At 44.2% G+C, this 19,492-nt stretch overlaps 1 protein-coding gene across 1 annotated transcript in view; it reads right to left on the bottom strand.

Annotated features, from left to right (window-relative positions):
- Positions 1-14,714, bottom strand: part of LOC111141361 (chromodomain helicase DNA binding protein 6) — a 195,797-nt gene extending 181,083 nt beyond the window's left edge. The window contains exon 1 of the mRNA XM_022493841.1: positions 14,644-14,714. The gene's annotated coding sequence lies outside the window, so the exon portion shown is untranslated. The remainder of the gene's footprint in view (positions 1-14,643) is intronic.
- Between the last annotated feature and the right edge of the window lie 4,778 nt (positions 14,715-19,492).

Below are 19,492 nucleotides of genomic sequence, written 5' to 3'. Positions count from 1 at the left end.
TCCACCAGCGTCCCTAAAGGAATTTCTGTTTAATAACAAAAAAGGAAAGAAGCAAATGAAATAAAAATGCCTTAAGTACTCAACTCTGAGTACCTGAACAAAAGAAAACGAACTTTAATCAAGGCGAATATTTATTGAGAACCTACTATGTACAAATCTCTGAGGAATTCAAAGCCCAAACACCGGACCTTGTACCCCGGGGGAGAAGGGCCGCAATTTTGTTGAAAACACAGAGGAAGAAAAATGAAGAAAAATAACAATGGCTGGTTCAGTCTTCCCTTGTCCTGTTCCCAATTCCTCAACTCAAAGACTTCTCTCCTGGCGGGCCACAGCAACAGCCTCCGCATTTATCGTCATCAGGCCTCTCAAACCACAGGTTCTCAGTCTTGGGTGGCACACTGGAGTCACCTGGGAAGTTATCAGTAACCCAGTACCGGTGTCCCTCGTCCAGACAAGGATTTTACTGGGTGTGGCCTGGGTGTTCGTATTTTCTGAAGCTCTCCAGCAATTCTCACGTGCAGGAAGATTTGAGCACCCCTGAGCTAAGCCAACCTCTGCCTCCCAAGTACAGCGCACAGACTACACTCTGGTCAGATGACTCCTCAGGGCCCACACAGAGCTCAACTCCTTACATCCTTTTCAAAGCCTTTCAACATCTGCAGTCCACTCCTGCAGGCCTATCGCCACCACAAATCTACATCCCTACACTACACTCCAGCTCCAGTGAACTTACCACCTGCCCGCCGTCCCCACGCGCGGCGAGTCCCACACAAAAGGTTCTCCGAACTCACAGACACCAATCCCCATCTCTGGCTATTAAATTCCAAATCAACTTTCAGGAACCAATGTGGACGTTTCTTCCTTTTAAAACTCTTAACTCCCCTGAGTAGATGGTCGCTCCTTCTTCTTGCATTCCAACCAAACTCTGGACACAGCTCTAATTTGACATTTATCCTGATGTCTGTAGTAGCAGCTTACATTTCTCTCCTTCTAACAGACTGTGCATTCCTCAAGGGCACAGACCATGTGCATTTATCTTCAAGTTCCCAGTGCCCGGCCACGGCTGAAACAAACTGAAAGCCCGATAAATTGTTTACTAAATAAATGGGCATCACATACTTTATGGAATAATGATGAACAATATGAGAAAAGACAAAGGCAGTTCAATAGGAAATGCCAAGGGCGCTTGGGGGGGCTCAGTCAGTTAAGTACCTGCTTTTGGCTCAGATCATGAACCCAGGGTCCTGGGATTGAGCATAGCAGTGGGCTCCCTGCTCAGGGAGCCTTACTTCTCCTTCTCCCACTCCCTTTGCTTGTGTTCTCTGCCAAATAAATAAATAAAACCTTTAAAAAAAAAAAAAAAAAAGGAAATGCCAAATGAGTCATATAGGCCAAAACTGACTTGACAAGTGCAGAAAGGAAAGAGGGTGCTTCCAGCAGATACAGATGGGGAGAGCCTCATGAAGACAGTGGGACTTGAACTCAAGTCTCAAAGGAAGGAAAATATCTTGACAGGCCAAGAAAAAAGAACAGAGAACTATGAGCACAGAAAATAGCAAAGATACAGCTCGGTGCACGTGAAAAAGCCACTTAGCTTGGCTTTGGGTTTCTTCAAAAGATACCCTAAGAAGAACGCTAGAAATGAATCATCGTATTGTTCTTAGTTATATAAATCTGTATGTCACTATACTCTCCTTAGTCCTTCTCACTGCCTGATACATTATGGCTCCGTATGTTCAAATACTGTAACACTGCACCGTAAGAGTGGGAACTTTTGTTTACTGCGGCATCCTCCCAGGCTTACATCAACACCGAGCACACAGTAAATGTTCACTACATATTTGCCCAGTGGATGAACGAACATGTTTATTATAGGCCTCTGATCTAATGTTTCCTTCCACCTGGAGGCTTCCTCCCTGCCACACCCAGTCTCCACATCTGAATCCTGTCTACCCTTCCAAACCGAATAAATGCCCTGCCTCAAAGCCTTCTCTGATATCCTTCCTCCCCCCTTGTCTGAACTCCCAAAGAACACTTTTTAGGGACTACCTGGCAATAGTACAATTATCTGTATACAGGTATTTACGTATATCTTACCTCCCCTATAAATTCTTTGAGGGCAAGTTCTAGGTCATTTTCCCCCCAGAGAAGAGGAGCCTGTACAGAGTTGCTCAGCAATCCTGTTAAATAAAAGGAAAAATTAAATTAAGTGTGGTATTAAGCCTTTAAAATATTAATATCAGAAAGACTAAGATCAGTAATGATTTCTCTCCACTCATCTTGGCCCTGTGATGCCTGATTCTTTCAAATCATCATCTCCAACACAGACCATGCTTACAATGTGCCAGGCATCATTCCAAGGCCTTACATAAATTAACTCACTTAATCGTCAAAAGGACTATATGAGATAGGTATTATTATAACCTCCACTGCACATATGAGGAAACTGAGGAATAGGGAGGTTCGCACAGCCAGTAAGAGGCAGCTCCAGGATTCAAACTGGTGGTCTGGCTGCAAAGCCATGCCCTTAACTACTGTGCAGCAAAGCCTTGTGATTGCTGGGCAGCCTCGTACTCATGCAGCCGAATGTGGCCTGCGGAGAATGTACTGTAAAAACGTTAGAGATGCAAGGATATCTAAGGCAAGGAATGATCCCCGCCATAGGAAAGACAGAATTCCAGAAGGCAGTAAAGCAGGTAACAGAGGACAGAAAAGGAATGGAGGTTTCTGCAGTACAACACTGGGAAAGATAAATGCTGGGAAGAGACCCTCGGACCTAGAACTTCAGGAGCCTCGGGAGAAAGGGCTGAATAGAGAAGTAAATAGAAGCTCTGGCATAAAATTACGGGTACGGAGTTGGTACAGCATACAGAATGGCAGCAAACTTACGAAGTGCTTAAGAATGCAGAGCTCGGGGCACCGGGGTGGCTCAGGGAGTTAAGCATCTGACTCTTGATATCAGGTCAGGTTATGATCTCAGTCAGGGTCCTGGGATGGAGCCCCACGTCCAGCTCCATGCTTACAGGGGAGTCTGCTTGAGGATTCTCTCCCTCTCCCCCTGACTCCTGCCCCGCTCACATGTTCTCCCTCCCTCTCTCAAATAGATAAGTAAATCTTTGGGTGCTGGGCGTGGGGGGAGAAGGGAAGAAAGAAAGAAAAAAAAAAGTGGGGCTCAAAGTGCTGGGGCTACCAGTTCTGCTAGACAAGTAAATAGAATTCTTTTGCCTCCATTTCCTCAACTGCAAAATGGGCTAATATCAGCATTTAGCCTTGAGGATCAATGATGAGAATCCAGGTACACTTATATTCATCAGGATGGGTTGGTTTATGCCACAGTTAAAACTCCATTTAAAAAACTCAGTGGTTTAAAGCATAGGCTTCCTGCTTACATTATGTAACCACTTCAGAGTCCTTTCAGAAAAAAAAGGGATATTTGCCTAGAAGTGTCTCACATCACTTGCACTCAAATTTCAATATCCAAAGCGAGTCACACAGCCATGCTCAACTTCAAGCATGGAGAAGTGCTGCCCTATCATGTACCCAGAAGAAGAAGAAAAAAAAAAAAGATTATCAGTGAGCAGCTCTAACAACCACCACACCATGAAAGCCTTGCACCATACCTGTCACGTAGTCAGCGCTCAATGACTGACAGCTGCTACTATGATCCCAGTAACTGGGGGGTCTGGGAAGAAACCTGTTCTACCAACCCCAAGTTACTGAAAAGCTAAACGAGTATGCAGATGTGGGGGAAAAAAGTCCACGTTATTTGCAATAACCCAAAGGTAAATTTACAAAGGATTTCACAATGATATCATAGAGAGAGATGCCAAAAAGTTTCTAGTAAGCAAAAAATAGTAAGCAGGAGTTACCAGAATAGTACCACAAGCCTTTTACCAAGATATAGAAGGGAGGCCCATGCCAAAATGTTTCTAGTAAACAAGACATAGTAAACAAGAGTTACCAAAATAGTACTACTCACCCTTATTCATTTAAGACATGTAAAATTTCATTGATATCTTTATTCTGAGAACATTAAAAAACATTATTCAGCCTTTCACAAATTCACTTCTAATCTCAGAACACAACTTTCCCATATTATTCCTGTAAATTCTTAAGGAAATTCACCTGTGGGGGTTTTTCGGACCTTAACCATTGATCAGGGAGAGACCTGCTTAGTAAAATGAGAATTGAATTCTAAGCCACATTTGGCCATAGACTAGCTCTATGGTTTCACAAAATATTTACATGACTAGATATCCAATCTATCATCCATAAGATGACGAAATTGGACTAGAGGGCCTCCAAAGTGCCTTCCAACAATACTCTTCCTCAATTCTGAGAAGCCAGAAAGATGCTCTGGTTTGGAAGAATCTAGCTGAGATGCTGAATTATGTAAGCCCTGACAATGCTTCAAGCTTCAACTAGAAGTAACGGCCACAACCACAGCTATAACAGCAGCAAGAAGGCTGAGTTCAACAGAACACAGGGCAAGTCAGTACCCAGGGAGAGCCCTGCCAGCATGGAATGCCCCATCAGAGTGGAGAAGGCTGGACAGAGTAGGACTACTCTGCGTAAGTAAGAAGACTGCTATTTGGCCATGGCTTATGAAATAGACTTTTAGTAACATTTCAAACAATATTCCAGTCCCAGCTCTGGGACCTAGTGACAGTGATGGGAACAAACTTGAAGCAAAGAACCGACAAACATTTTAAATTTGGTATCTGTCAACTATCAGATTTCAGTGCCAACACACTAGGTTTTTCAACTCCTTAAGACTCCAAAGCAGGGCGCCTTGGTGGCTCAGTCGGTTAAACGTCCAACTCTTGCTTTTGACTCAAGTCATGATCTCAGGGTCCTGAGACTGAGCCCCATGTCTGGCTTTGCACTGGGGGTGGAGCCTGCTTGAGGTCTTCTCTCTGCTTGTCTTCCCCACACCCTCCCCACCCCATGCGTGTGCACAATCTCTCTAAAAAAATAAATAAATAAGTAAGAAGACTCCAAAGCAGTAATCCAAATGTATGTCTAGAGCTCAAGAACTTGAAACTCTTTGGACAAAGTCAAAGAAAAGAGCCCAGAGCAGCGTGTTACAAAATGTTGGGCCCCCAGACCAGCCATACCGGTGTCCTTTTCAGCTAAACAGAAACTCCTGCCAGGACAACCTGCCAGGACATCTTCACTCACTCTGGGAACTAAGACGGTCCCTACAGCAAAATGGAAAATGGTGCTGGCTTTTTTTTTTTTTAATTATGTTATGTTAGTCACCATACAGTACATCATTAGTTTTTGATGTAGTGTTCCATGATTCATTGTTTGCGTGTAACACCCAGTGCTCCATGCAGTGCGTGCCCTCCTTAATGACCATCACCGGGCTCACCTGCCCCCCCCATCCCCTGCCCTCTAAAACCCTCAGTTTGATTTCCGGAGTCCATAGTGTCTCATGGCTCACCTCCCCCCTCTGATTTCCCTTCATTTCTCCCTTCCTTCTCCTAACGTCCTCCATGCCATTCCTTATGTTCCACAAATAAGTGAAAACATATGATAATTATCTTTCTCTCTTTGACTTATTCACTTAAAATAGTGCTGGTTTTTCATGAACACCAATGGAAGACAATACCTTAATTCATGCCATAAACAAAGCTGACAGACACTGCTATAATAAAAATTTTGCTATTCCTGCAGCCCTATCCATGATCTTTAAGGAACCTACTACGAGGGTGTAAACAACATGGGACAGGCCTACTGTCTCTCCTGCTTCAAGAGTCACTGCCTATATGCAATCTCCTGCCTGAAAACCTAAAACCTGGCAAATATATTTAATAAAATTATGGTACACTGGGTGGCTCAGTGGATTAAGCCGCTGCCTTCGGCTCAGGTCATGATCTCAGTGTCCTGGGATCGAGCCCCGCATCGGGCTCTTTGCTCAGCAGGGAGCCTGCTTCTCTCTCTCTCTCTCTCTCTCTCTCTCTGTGTCTGACTCTCTGCCTACTTGTGATCTCTCTCTCTGTCAAATAAATAAATAAAATCTTAAAAAAAAATAAAAAAAATAAAATCATGGTACAATTAGAAAAGACTCACTGTGTCTGGACAGCATTTTAAAAAGCTATTTACTTTTATAGCTATACTTCCTGCTACCTGTCAATCACAAAATAATCTCCAGTCCTGCCATGGACACTGATCAATATATTAGAGTCAATGCTATCCTTGAGTTTTAGGAGTTTAAATATGAAGTACAAGTAGATGGGGATGCAGACAGGGAAGCATATACAACCCTGAATGAGTAAAAGAAATCCTTTTAACAAATCAATTTTTTAAAATATATTGGAAGGGGACAGAAGACATGGCTCAATTTTTCAAGGGAGGTTTGGTGAATATTACTGGAAACGAAGATTACCTTTATAGAATGCAAAAACCGTCCTCTAAGTAAGGTGATAAACCAACAATACTTTACATAGGAAAAACCTCCATTAACCAGTCCAAAGTGATGAGAACTCCCAAAGATCAGTGCCCTCTACTGAGAACTGGAAAACTACAGTATTGCACTTAAAAGCTTAAATCTTTACAGAAAATACAAAAGCTTCAGAAGTTATACTGCAAGACATCGTGCATGTTAGTCAGAGCCATGAAGGGTCACAAGGCCTCACTAAAACAGCTACCTTGCTGTTTGCAAAACCTTCTGTGACACAGATCTAAACTTATTTTCTGACCCTACTATTTTCTTAACATCAAATCAACTTCTAGATAAAAAGAGGTAAATATAAATGGGCAAATAAGTGCCAACTTTTATTCTATGATTTGCTCAGTCTGATTTAAAGCTATAGGACAGTCTTGTCCTATCCTGTATTTTCTAAGTGAAAGGAAGAAAAATCCACTTTTGCTGCCCTGACCCTGAAAGGGGGACCCCAAAGTATCTAGACCCATGGTGTCAAATGCCCGTGCCACTATGTGACTAAATTTAAATGAACTAAAATTAAATAAAATTTAAAATTCTGTTCCTCAGTCATACCAGCCACCTTTTAAGGGCTCAAAAGCCACATATGTGACTAGTAGGTCCTGCACATAAGACATTTTTCATCATAGCGTAAGTTTCTACTGAATAGCGCTGATCTAGAACAATGTTCCTTAAATTTAAATGTGCATAAAAATCATCAGTATCGCTTGCTAAACAAGATTACTGGGTCTCCACCCCAGGTCATTTATTTCAGATCAGTCTGGAATGGGGCCTCAAAATGTTCATTTCTAAACAAGATGCAAGATAATGTGATGTTACCTATCCCCTTAAGTAGTGCTGCCTAGGGTTAAGAACTATTTTTGAGGGGTGCCTGGCTGGCTCAGTCAGCAAAGCATGGAACTCTTATTTTTTTTTTCTCCCAGATCTTATTTATTTATTTGAGAGAAAGAGAATGTGTAAGCAAGCAAGAGAGAGAACATGAATGGGGGTGGGGGTGGAGGCAGAGGGAGAGGGAGAAGCAGACTCCCCACTGAGCAGGGAGCCCAGTGTGGGGACTCCAGGACCATGAACAGAGCAGAGGCAGAGGCTTAACCTAGTCACTCAGGGGCCCCAAGTGTGCAACTCTTCATTTCGGAGTTATAGGTTTGAGCCCCACAGTGGGTGAAGAGATTACAAAAACAAAAACACAACTTTTTGTAATTTCTCAATCCATCGTGGACTAATACTTTTATAAAATACCAGAAAAATGAATTATCAGGAGGAAACGTTTTTTTAAAACAAAGACTATACTATAAACTTACATTTTTTAATAGACTCAACAGACAAATCAATTTTATAAAAAATGCTGTAAAAACAGCTACATGTTTCAAGTGCTGTACTTACCTACTTACCTCATCAGACAGTTAATAGTCCACAGACCTGCAAAGATCTGCAGATTATGAGTAGCCTTGATCTAGAGAAGCTAATTTCACATTTTTACAATTATCTCTGACTCTGCCACATGGTCAAAAAGGATGGTGCCTTGACTTCTTCAGGCTAAGCTACAGCTGAATTTAGACTACTAACTTCATAAGAGTTGTTAGACCAAAATATACAAATGAACATTGATAACATCTTTGTGTTAAATTATATAAAAATTTCTTTCAGTAGGGGCGCCTGGGTGGCTCAGTGGGTTAAAGCCTCTGCCTTCCGCTCGGGTCATGATCCCAGAGTCTTGGGAGAGAGCCCCGCATCAGGCTCCCTGCTCCGTGGAGAGCCTGCTTCCTCCTCTCTCTGCCTGCCTCTCTGCCTACTTGTGATCTCTGTCTGTCAAATACATAAATAAAATCTTAAAAAAAAAATTTCTTTCAGTAAATAAAATCTATGATCTGCACTGGCTTACTGGACATAATCTTTCAAAGAATTTCTTAGACTACTGTTGGCTTCCTTGAACCCAAAGTAAATAGTCCAAGCACACTTCTTTGCTCATATGCACTTAGGGAAGGAACAAACCAAACAGAATCCCTTCACAGGAGTCAATGCCCTTCCCCAAACTGCCTCACGCTTAAGGTGTTTTCCTCCAATGACATATCAAACCAAAAAAAATGGATTTTTCTTCTATTCAACTTCTGGTCTGGCTCAACAAACGAACTTCTATGAGAAAATTTCCAGGATTTCTCAAGTTTGGCTACTTCCTAGAGACTACTTCTGGAATTTTCTTGTCACTCTAAAATTTTGTTTTACCAATTTGCTTGACTTTTACTTAAGCAAATTATAAAACAAGGCTCTGAGAATTTTAACACTTGATTCTTTTTCCTACGGTAACATCTGGTCTAACAGAACTCGACATATACCCATGTTATCTGTAAAATAAGCTCGCAAGCTCAACCAGACATTAAGAAAAATTCAACCTGAAATTAACCTTAACAGAAAAGTCAGAAGGAATCACATACAAAGTCTGGGGAATATAAAAATGGGGGGATTTTTTAATTGTTCCTCTTACAATGTAAGGGGGAAAAAACCCCTTTTCCTCCTAACATATTGAATGAAGCAGTAACAGAATGATTAAGAAGTATTCAAAGCAAGAAAATGTCAGGAGATTTTGCCATGGCCACCCCTCCAGTCCCATCTGCAGAGGCAGATGGTTGAGGCAGAGAGGCCCAGGACCCTCTAACACTGTTTTGCATTTGCCCTCATGGCTCCTGCTCCAACCCTTACTCTTTTACCAGTGTACACGATCAAGGGTATGAAACAGCTTCCCAAGCATAAAGATAAGGTAGGGAAGAACTCTGGGGATAACCCTTTGCCCGGATGCTGCCCGGAATGATACCCAAGGGCTTCACCAGACCAACACCACAGAACCTCCTAAAGGCCCAACAAAGTGAGCCTCCTCGAAAAGATTTTGTTCCTAACAAAACAACTATTTCTGAAACGACCTAAATCCATGATCTTCAATATTGTTTTTACGTGTGGATGGGAATAAATGATGGGGGAGGAGAAGGTAGAGGGAAGGAGGGTGGGAGTCAGAGATCCCTTTGAGAATCACAAAAAGAATGGACTCATGTCTGATCAAAGTGCACAAACAAAATTTTCTATGCTATTTTGTGGAGTTCACAGACAGACCAGACCTAGGGGTCCGTGAACCCCAAGATAAAAAGCCTCGACCTAAATAGGTAGGAACCAAAGGCCAAGGTTACCACAACAGTTAGACCTCCTTTTAACCTGAAGCCTGACCTTCTATATAAAGACAATCTTACAATTAAAAAGTATAGAGGGGCGCCTGGGTGGCTCAGTCGGTTAAGTGTTTGCCTTCCGCTCAGGTCACGATCCTAGGGTCCTGGGATTGAGCCCTTGTCGGGCTTCCTGCTCAGCAGGAAGCCTGCTTTGCTTTTCCCTCTCCCACTCCCCCGCTCCCCTTGCTTGTGCTCCCTCTCTCTATATAAAATAAATAAATAAAATCTTTTTAAAAATAAATATAAATGAAATTTAAAAAACAGAAAGTATAGAGATTCCAGGGGCGCCTGGGTGGCTCAGTTGATTGAGCGACTGACTCTTGATTTCAGCTGTGGGTACAGATTTCAGGGTTGTGAGATGGAGCTACACTGGGCTCTGTTCAGCAGGGAGTCTGCTTGGGATTCTCTCCCTCTCATGCCCCAAGCCCTCCACCCCACTTCATGCATGCTCTCTCTCAAGTAAATCTTTTGTAAAAAAAAAAGTATAGAGATTCCAAAAGTAAAACACCTTGGTCACATAATGTACAAGAAATTTCAAAATATATTTAAAATTTACTGACAAAATATTTGGTCCATAAAATTAGATCAGTGATACTTCCTACAAGAATCTTTAACTAATAAAGGAGTAGAAAAATAGAAATCTCCTTTTACTTTTTTAGAAAATTCAAACCCAACTTACACTTTGATTTGTGTCCTTAAGTTATCTTAAAATTCTACTTCCTGGTTTTCCTCAAATTTTCAAATACTGTCTTAGTAGGTTAAGTCTTCTGAAACAGCCAGTGAATAAAAGTACCACAGAAATCTATTAAAATATCAGGTTTTCTCCCTTGCTAAAAAAATTTTAAGTCCTCCATTATTGACGATAAAGAAAAAAAGTTCATCAACTTAAAAAAAAGGACTCCTCAGAATAGGAACTATAGATTCTAAAGGTCTCAATGATGGCAAATGACAAAAAGAGTAAGTGTAGGAGGATGTAAAGAATCACTATTACAAATGATAAAAACCAACGAATGCAGGTACTACAAGCAAAAAGAAAACATTTTTCTCTGGATTTTATGCAAATAATTTAGTTCAGAAATGGGAACGGGGATGGATATTTTAAAATAACTCCATTTTACTACCTTCAGGACTTTTATGGAAGTAACAGAATTTCTCAAGAGGGTATCAACGCCTCCACAAAATGAACTAAAGAAAAGAACATTCTGGCAAGGAAAAAGTGACTGCATTCTTCTTCTGCACTTCATGGCTATTAGTACCAGGCTAGGTTGAACTCTTAAGTGCCCTACAAGGACCTCTCCTACACTAGTGAGACAAGGTGGGGGAGGTTAAGGGTGCCCTTACTGTATCCTAATTTGCCTCTTCAGTGACAAACTCTTGAAATGAAGAAGTAAAAATAGATGAGTGTGTAGCATAACTTATGTCAGTGAACTTAACCCCATACCACTAAACATGACAGCACACTCCAGCTTTTAAAGAAATCTTGAGAGGGCAGTTGATGAAAAGAATATTTAAATCCAGCTGATCTGGGTTCAAATTCTGGCTTCAACATTCACTAGCTTTAATAGCCTTAAATACGCCACCTTACCTCTCTGAGCTTCGGTCCAGCCTCCTGGAGTGACCATGAAAATGGGAGACGTTTGTGCATCTCCGCAGCCCCAGTGCCTGGCTGAGTGTTGGACACACACCAGGTATTTATTCAGTGCTAGTTCTTTTTGCTTGTCTCACAAGTATGCCACATTCTATTGGGAGGAAAAAAAAAAACAACAAAAAAACCCCAAACCTGTTCTCTTGGAAATAGATATCTAAACCCTAGCTATAATTTTATGTATCAAAGAGTTTTCAATATAATAACCTGCTACAGGAGAATGCAGGCAGTCCCATGGAATTCACTGCAGCTTTTCACCTGAATTAAACTAAAGCTCTGTATGAAGAAGGGAAGTATAAAGTGAACCGCCAAATATTTATTAAAAATAATACTATTTCGGGGCATCTGCACGGCTCAGTTGGTTAAGCCTCTGCCTTCAGCTCAGGTCATGATCTCAGGGTCCTGGGATCAAGCCCCACACTGGGCTTCCTGCTCAACAGGGAGTCTTGTTTCTTCCTCTCACTCTCCCCCTGTACTCTCTCTCAAATAAATAAATAAAATCTTAAAAAAAAGAAATAAACGATCTCTAACCTTGTTATACTGGGGGTGGGGCGCCAAACTGGATGGCAGGGAGTGAAAACATAGTCTCCTCAGTTGATTTAGATACAGTCACTGTCACATACCAAAAATATTTTTGCAGGCAGAATCCTTGAATCCTCTAACCTGTTCACAAGGATTCAGAACATGTTTGTCTCCACTTGGCCATTACCAATACAGAGTCTATCTGTGAAAACTGAAAAACATAGGTCTCTACAGTGAGAATCAAGCCTGAGAGTATGGAACGCTTTTTCCTCATTGTTTAAGAAGGGAAGACATAACCACGATCTCTGCTTGAGGTAAAGCCATGCTTCCAAGAAAACCGAAAAACTTGCCTGAAACTTCTATAAATCAAAGAGATCTCTAAGACACACGGGCCCAAACGTCTGCTGTTTCTGGTAAGTTTTCTGTAACGTAATGGCAAAAAAATCACAAATGAGATTTGGTTTCTAAAGAGATATGATTCTGCTTGAGATCTTTGGCATTGGAAATGTTATAAGAATAGTAAATCAATAAATATAAAAAAAAAAAAAACCTGACTGCCGAAGGACCGTCCAGAAATACAGCAAGTGTTACTTGTGGCTCTCCCATTTCACTCCAAACTGGTCTTTCAACTTCTTGTGTGGTTGAAATGAATATACCGATGAGTTTAGAGAACTTCCAACCATATCAATAAATTATAAAAATAATGGTAAGGACAGAGTATTAAAAAGAATGGTAAAAGTGATCACACTGAGTCACCGCACACTGTAACAACAGAAAAGTTAAATGTAAAAAAAAAAAAAAAAAAAAAAAAAAAAAAAAAAGAAGAAAAAAACAAGATAATAGGCAGACTGTTGTCATAGCACTTCGAAACACAAATAATTTCACAAGAGATCTAGATTTATTTTGCCCACGGCCAGACTGCAGCAAAAACAGTATCATATTCTGGTTGCTATAAAGGAGACTCCAAAGTTAGCAAAAAGGAAAAAAAAAATTATAAAGGTTAGCTTTTAGTAGTAAGTAGCCCATGAATGAAGAAAAAGTTTAAATAATCCATCACAATTTATTTAGATCTGCCCTGGGAAGAAAAGAAGCCCAAAATTAACCATTTACCACTCCCCATTTTCCCAGGCCTTTGGTTACAGTCATGCATTGCTTATATGAAACCACCTGTTCTAGCTGGCATAAACCATGGTACTTGAAGATTCGTGCCTAATCATTTTTTCATACATAGATCTCAAACTTGCTCTGTCCTGCCAAAGAGCCACAAAGTTCACAAAAACTATATCCCTGAGGTTGCCAATGTGATCTACCAATTTATGTTACCAAAAACTACTGTAGAGTGCACAGCCAGTGACTACAGATCTCCAGAAAGGAAGGCAGCTCGCAGTTAGCCTTGGGAGCACAGTACTGTGGTCCCTATTAGGACTTAGTCTAAGTACCACAAGCATATCCCCATAAGGTCTGTCAAAACTGGGGGCCTAACAGGACTGCATTCCAGTATGCCATTTGAAAAACAGTAACTGAATCTCCAGCAACACTGCAGACACTCTGAAAATTATTTAAAAAAAATTTTTTTTTAATGTCTACCTTCTCTGTTCATGGAACTGTTACACCAGAATGAGCAGTTTTGAAGGGTTGGGGAATAAGGCACATATGACAGCTCCAGAGACGCCTGGAGATGCCAAGGATTCACTAGAAGCCTTGGCCAGATTACTAATGGTCCATAAACCCTAATTTGGAGAACACGGGCCTACAAGTTGAAAATTGAATTATATTGCCTTATTAGATCCCACACTACCGAAACCACAGTCACATCAGTCATAACCGGAACTAGGAATACTTTATGTACACAAATGTAAGTGCCTGCTTATGTATTTTTAATTGGATCAAATAAAACTGAAGCTGCAAACAAACTCAAATTTCAATTATCTCACTAGTGAGGGGATTTCCTAATAGCGTCTTTTTAAAAACCAAGTAGCTGCCAACCCTCTGCACATCTGACAAGCATGTCCCTGGAAATTTGGGAGCAAAAGGCTCCCGTTAATTCTCAACAGCGAAGAAAATAAATACCCTAAAGGGAACAGATTATTCTTTTTTTTTTTTTAAACTCAAGCATGCAATCTAATAATGCACAAAACTTGGCTGCGGGGCTGCTGGACACCTCCGGGGTTCCAATTTTCGGGGCGAGTGCGCGCTAGTGCGTAAGAAGGGGGCGGAGGGGGAGCGCGCTCCGAGGACGCGCCGGGGCCCCCGCCCCCTCCCGGAGCAGCAGCCTGGCACCAGCCCACCCTCCTCCACCCCTGCAAACAGACGCAGGACGCCAATAGAGCAACTTCTCCGCGGGGGCGGCGGCAAAATAGCGGTCACCCCCGCTGCGCGCGCCGCACGACCCAGCCCGCTCGGGGGGGGGTCCCTCTACGGCCCGCCCCAGGAGGGGGCCTCCGCACGCCCCGCCCCTGCCCGCCAGGCCAGGGGCCGGGGGCTGCCCGGACCCCCGCCCCTCCGCGCGGCCCGCAGCGGCGCACTCCCAAGGACGGCCGCCCGGCCCGAGCGCGGCCTGAGCGCGAGCAGAAGCGGGGCGCGGCGGAGGCCGGCTCCTCTCCTCAGGCCTCAGGCCGCCGCCTGCCCTCCGCCAGGCCGCCCGCCGCCGGCCCCGCTCGGACCCCGGCCCGGCCTCGGCGCTGCTGCAGCCCCTCATCCCGGCTCCATTCATAGGGGCACCCCAGCCCGGCCGGCGGGGCGGGGCCAGGGACCCGCGGACAAGGCCGGCCAGAGGAGGCCAGGGAGGAAAATAAAAAGTTAAGAGAAGAACTTACCTAAAATGGCTCCTGCAGCAGCCAAAATACAAACAGCTATTATTTGGTGAAGTTTAGCTCAGACACCCTGCAAGGACACCCTAACCCAGCTCGGGCCCGCCTTCCCTGCAACGCCATTGGGCTTCGCCAGCCCAAAACACAGAGTCATTGGTCATTCTGGCTGCCGCTCAGGCAGAAGCCCATTTCAAGCTTGCTTGCAGGGGCGAGTGATGGGCTCGCTCCATTGTGCTCGTATTTGCATGGATGTGATCGCGGCGCTGATTGGACGGCGCCGGGGCCGCCCCGCCCCCTGCCTCGCGCCCCCCCGCCTTGGAGACGCTGCTGCGCGCGGCCCCGCCCCCTGGGACGGAGCGGCGGGGCCACGGGGGCGGGGCGGGGCCGGGGTCCTCGGGGCCGAGGGGGCGGGGCGGGGTCCTGCACGCCGCAGACCGCAGGCAGGGGGCGGGGACCCAGAGTGCGCGCGGGCGTGGAGGGGTTCAGCCAGCAGGTGGAGGTCTCGCAGGTAGCAGGCTAGCGAGCTGGAAGATCCGGGGCTGGCGTCTCCCGGGGTGCGAAAGGATGTGGCTGGGGTCCCGCGACAGAGAGAGATTCTGCTTGGGCCGAGGTCCCGCAGACAGAAGCGAGGTGAGGCAAGGGTCCCGCAGGTCAGAAAAAGATGCGGAGAAGCCAAGCAAAGAGCCAAGGAGTTTCATTCTGTGTCTCCAGCCGCATCTCCTACCGCTCCGCCTGGCTCCCTGGCACTCCTGGCACACGACAGGCTTCTTCCCAAGGCCCCTGTACACCCTAGGAGTTTTCAGCCCCAGGGATCCTGCGGCGCCTTGATATACCTCGGAAAGATCCGGTGTCGAGCTGTGGTGTATTTATGTTCAGGCCTATCTCCCCCACCATCCTTGCAGCATCCTCAAGGACAGGGCCCGGCATATGGCAGAGATTCAGCTAATTGTTTAATACTCTTTAATTCGTTCGTTAGCAGCTAATTTTTGAATAGTCACCAAATGCCAGGCATTGATGTAAGAGAGGAGATACAGCGGTCAATAGGACAAAGGCCTCGCTCTTGTGGAACAGGCATGCTAAGGGGAAAGAAAGACAATAAGTAAATACAAGGGGCCAGTACTGAAAATTTCTATAAAGAAAATATATGGAGAAAGGGAGGGGGAGTTATCCACCTGCCTGGTCCAGTATCCTGTTACTGGCCTCCTCCCCAGGTGGTGATAGTCACCTGCCCCCTCCCTCCCTATCTGCCCCTATTGCGGGTGTTTCCTTAGCACCCACTTTAAAAAAAAAATGGCTGGATTATGACTGTAGAGGCACATTTTACCTCAAGTAGGAATGATCTGAGTCCTGGTTGATTCCAAAAGCAGTTTGTTGGATACATTTAAGATGAACACCACTTGACTGTCAGGAGTAGCTGTAATGATGTAGCCAAGCCTTACTGTACCCCCAGAGAGAGGATATTTTTAGTTTCTTTGAAGCCCAAGTGTTCCTGTGGTTTCCATCCTGTGACCCTAGCTCCTATCTGAGGATTACTTCTTGACTTCTTGGCAGACACCAGAGACACCAGAGATTTCTCCAGTTTGAAAATACAGAGATAGCAGCCCCCTGCCTCCTGTCTACCTCACTTGTGCACATTTCTCTCATTTCACTCAAGGTTGGCCAAGATGCCTTGTGGTCTTTCCTTCCTCCTCTTTCTTCCTTCCTTAAAAATAAAATATATTTATTAAGCACCAACTGTGTTCCTGATATAGTTGTAGATACAAAGGCAGACAATATCCCTGTCCTCAGGGAGCTCATAATCTAGTTGGGATCAAGATGGAAATGTACACATTGATCCTGAGGACCTCTAGTCCTGCCAAGCTGTTGGTGCGCGAGGATGGAGAGAGAGGTTTGTTCCCCCGGTGTCAAAGGGACAGCAAGCTTGCCCTCCCGAGTCAGCTGCTGCAGAGCCTGAGGCAGAACCGGGAAATTAGTGGCCACAACCTCTTCAGTCCGACACAGGATCAAGACTGCTGATGGGGCTCAGGTCTGTGCACTTTAGTTTCTGGAAAGGGGCTGGGCACTGAGTTATATCAGAGAAGACTTGGTGAGTCCTACATGGGAGTCAAGTGACCCTCCGTTTACCAAATCATGTCCCTCGCTTACAAAAGATGAAATAACATAAACGAGGTGGGGAAGAATGGAGCTCCACGCAGAGGGAGCAGCATACATATGCCAAGGCACAGAAGCAAAAGACAGCAATGAAAGGTGTGGGAGCAGGAAGGAGGCAAACTCGTCAGACGGTAATTCCTGTTCTTAAACTTGAGAAAAGTCTGTAGCACAGAAGAAGTCAAACATAGAGATACAGATGTTATGTTACCAAATAAGAAATCAATAGCAGTACAAAATTGGTCCACAAATGAATGGTACAGGTACAAGCAAAGGAAAGGTCTGGAGGCTCCACTCAGTACAGGTACAAGCAAAGGAAAGGTCTGGAGGCTCCACTCCACTCACTCCATTCAACTCAGTGAGCTTGACCCTCATAGAGTCAGGTCTGCAGGACAGAACAGGGTGGGTGGAATCTGACCCTTAAAATACTGGTGCAGCAGGGTACCTGGCTGGTTCAGTCATTCGAGCATGCTGCTTTTGATCTTGAGGGCATGAGTTCGAGCCCTATATGGGTGTAGAGATTACTATAAATAAGTCTTTAGGAAAGGGGAAGAAAAACACTTCTCCAGCATCCAGGGACCCGCAGATAGACATTAGAGGAAAAGCTATCTGCTAAGTGGCTTTTAGCTGTATGCATCCATGGGGTTGTCTTAGCCACTATGACACAGAGCTTGACTCTATAGGGCAGAAGTGGGAGGCAAAAGGAAGAAGGTAGGAAAGTGAAAAGAACCAATACCAGGATGGTATCTGGCCTCTACTTCTTCATCTGGCCTCTACTATGTGTGGCTGATGGCTTCAGCTGAAGGGATTATCTTCTGAGAAGCCACATGACATGAGGCATAGCATAGCCTATGGGAGAGGAAAAGGAAAGAAATTTATCCACCAGCTTACATCCCATGTTCAGTAGTTCATGCACAGGTGCCAAAGTAGGGCTTTGGGGTGTCCCAAAACTCAGTGTTAAGAGGCTTATGGCAGGGTCATGAGGCAGAGATTTATCAGGATATGGCTCATGAAGTCAAATGGAGCCCGTGTAGAGCTGGACAGCATAGCACCTGCCCGGACAAGAGATGGTTGGCACTAAGAGGCCCTGAGGGTCTGTTATGAAGGGGACAGTGATGATGCACAACTTTCCAGACCATATAGTATGTCCATATTTACAGCGGGCCCTAGAAGAGCAATTCTTAGGAGCTCTGAAGGGGAGCCACAGAAGGGCTCCCAGCAATTCTAGAACTTTCTGGTAGGAACTCCATAAACACAGGTTACATCCTGCCTGACCATGTTCTTTCTTGCCTTCCTGCCTCTGTTAACTTGTCTGCTTCCTCCATTAGACCGTGAGCTTCTGTATTGTTCTTGCTTACATATCTGTGTCACAGAAAAGGCTATTTTCACCAGCCCATTTCATTTTCATCCTAAGCTTGTAGAAAACCACATTTCTCAGTGATCAGATTGGTCCACGTGACTAAATTCTGGATAATGGAATCTGGTCAGAAGTGATAGATATATCTCATTTCTAGGCATCCCCCAAAACCTCCTATGTGGGCATCCAAACTCTTCTCCTTTCCTCATTTGCTAGCCAGATGCAAAAATATCCAGTGGAGGACTTAAAGGCCCCCAAAAGCGGCAGTGAAATGAGCCTGGGTCCCTGACTGACTGCATGGAGCAGAATCCCTGTGCTTACCCGCAATGGACTGGGCCTGGAGTAAGAAGTGAGCTGTCTTAATGCCAAGTCACTGAAATGGGAAGATTGCGTATTATGGCCATTAGCAGACTCTGACTAATACAGTGCTTGTCTAACTTCACTTGATCTGATATCCCTCCAGGCCAGGGATTCTGTTTATTTGGCTTTGGAAGGCAAGTACTAGTGTGTTGTCTGATACATAGTAGGAATTGCTTAAAGCATGAATGGAGGTAAATGAGTTAATACATCAGCCTGGTCTTAAAGGATCAGAGGTAGAATACCAGTCAAGCAGGCAGGTAGAAAGTGTTCCACTCAATGGCGTAGCATATGCTGAGTCAAAGAGACTGCAGAGAACAGGCGTAGTTGTCAACAGTGCAAATGGTTCATGATGTGAAAAGGAGATTGCTAAGGTGAGGCTAGAGAGAAGGCAAGGGCCAGATCACAAAAGGTCTTATTCATTACATAAAGGAGTTTCAACTCTATCCTATAGAAATTGTTCAAGGATTTGAAACAGATATGTAATATTGTCAACTTTATCTTTAAGAAAGCTCTATCAGCCTAGAAGAAGTATGAATTAGAAAGAAAGAAGCAAAAATGTAAATTTTTAAAAAGATTTTATTTATTTATTTGACAGACAGAGATCACAAGCAGTCAGAGAGGCAGGCAGAGAGAGAGGGGGAAACAGGCTCCTCTCTGGGCACAGAACCCGAACGGGGCTGGATCCCAGGATTCTGAGACCATGACCCAAGCCAAAGGCAGAGACTTAACCCACTGAGCCACCCAGGTGACCCACAAAAATGTAAATTTTTTAAAGCAACTTTTCCCACTGCCCCTAAGTCATTCATCCTATGAGATGATCCAATAACAAGAAGTTTCGGAGGGGCACCTGGCCATCTCAGGGGTAGAGCATGCAACTCTTGATCTCAGGATTATGAGTTCGAGTCCCATGTTGGGCATAGAGCCTATTTTTAAAAAAATATAAGATAAAAAAAAGAGGTTTCGGGGTCAAGTTGGTTTAGGAAGTTGTGC

The sequence above is a fragment of the Enhydra lutris genome, unplaced genomic scaffold, assembly GCF_002288905.1.
Source record: "Enhydra lutris kenyoni isolate GAN:26980312 unplaced genomic scaffold, ASM228890v2 scaffoldscaffold6, whole genome shotgun sequence".
In the NCBI taxonomy this organism is placed as follows: Eukaryota; Metazoa; Chordata; class Mammalia; order Carnivora; family Mustelidae; genus Enhydra; species Enhydra lutris.
The sequence above is the reverse complement of the archived record's forward strand: the minus strand, read 5'-3'. Positions and strand labels throughout refer to the sequence as shown.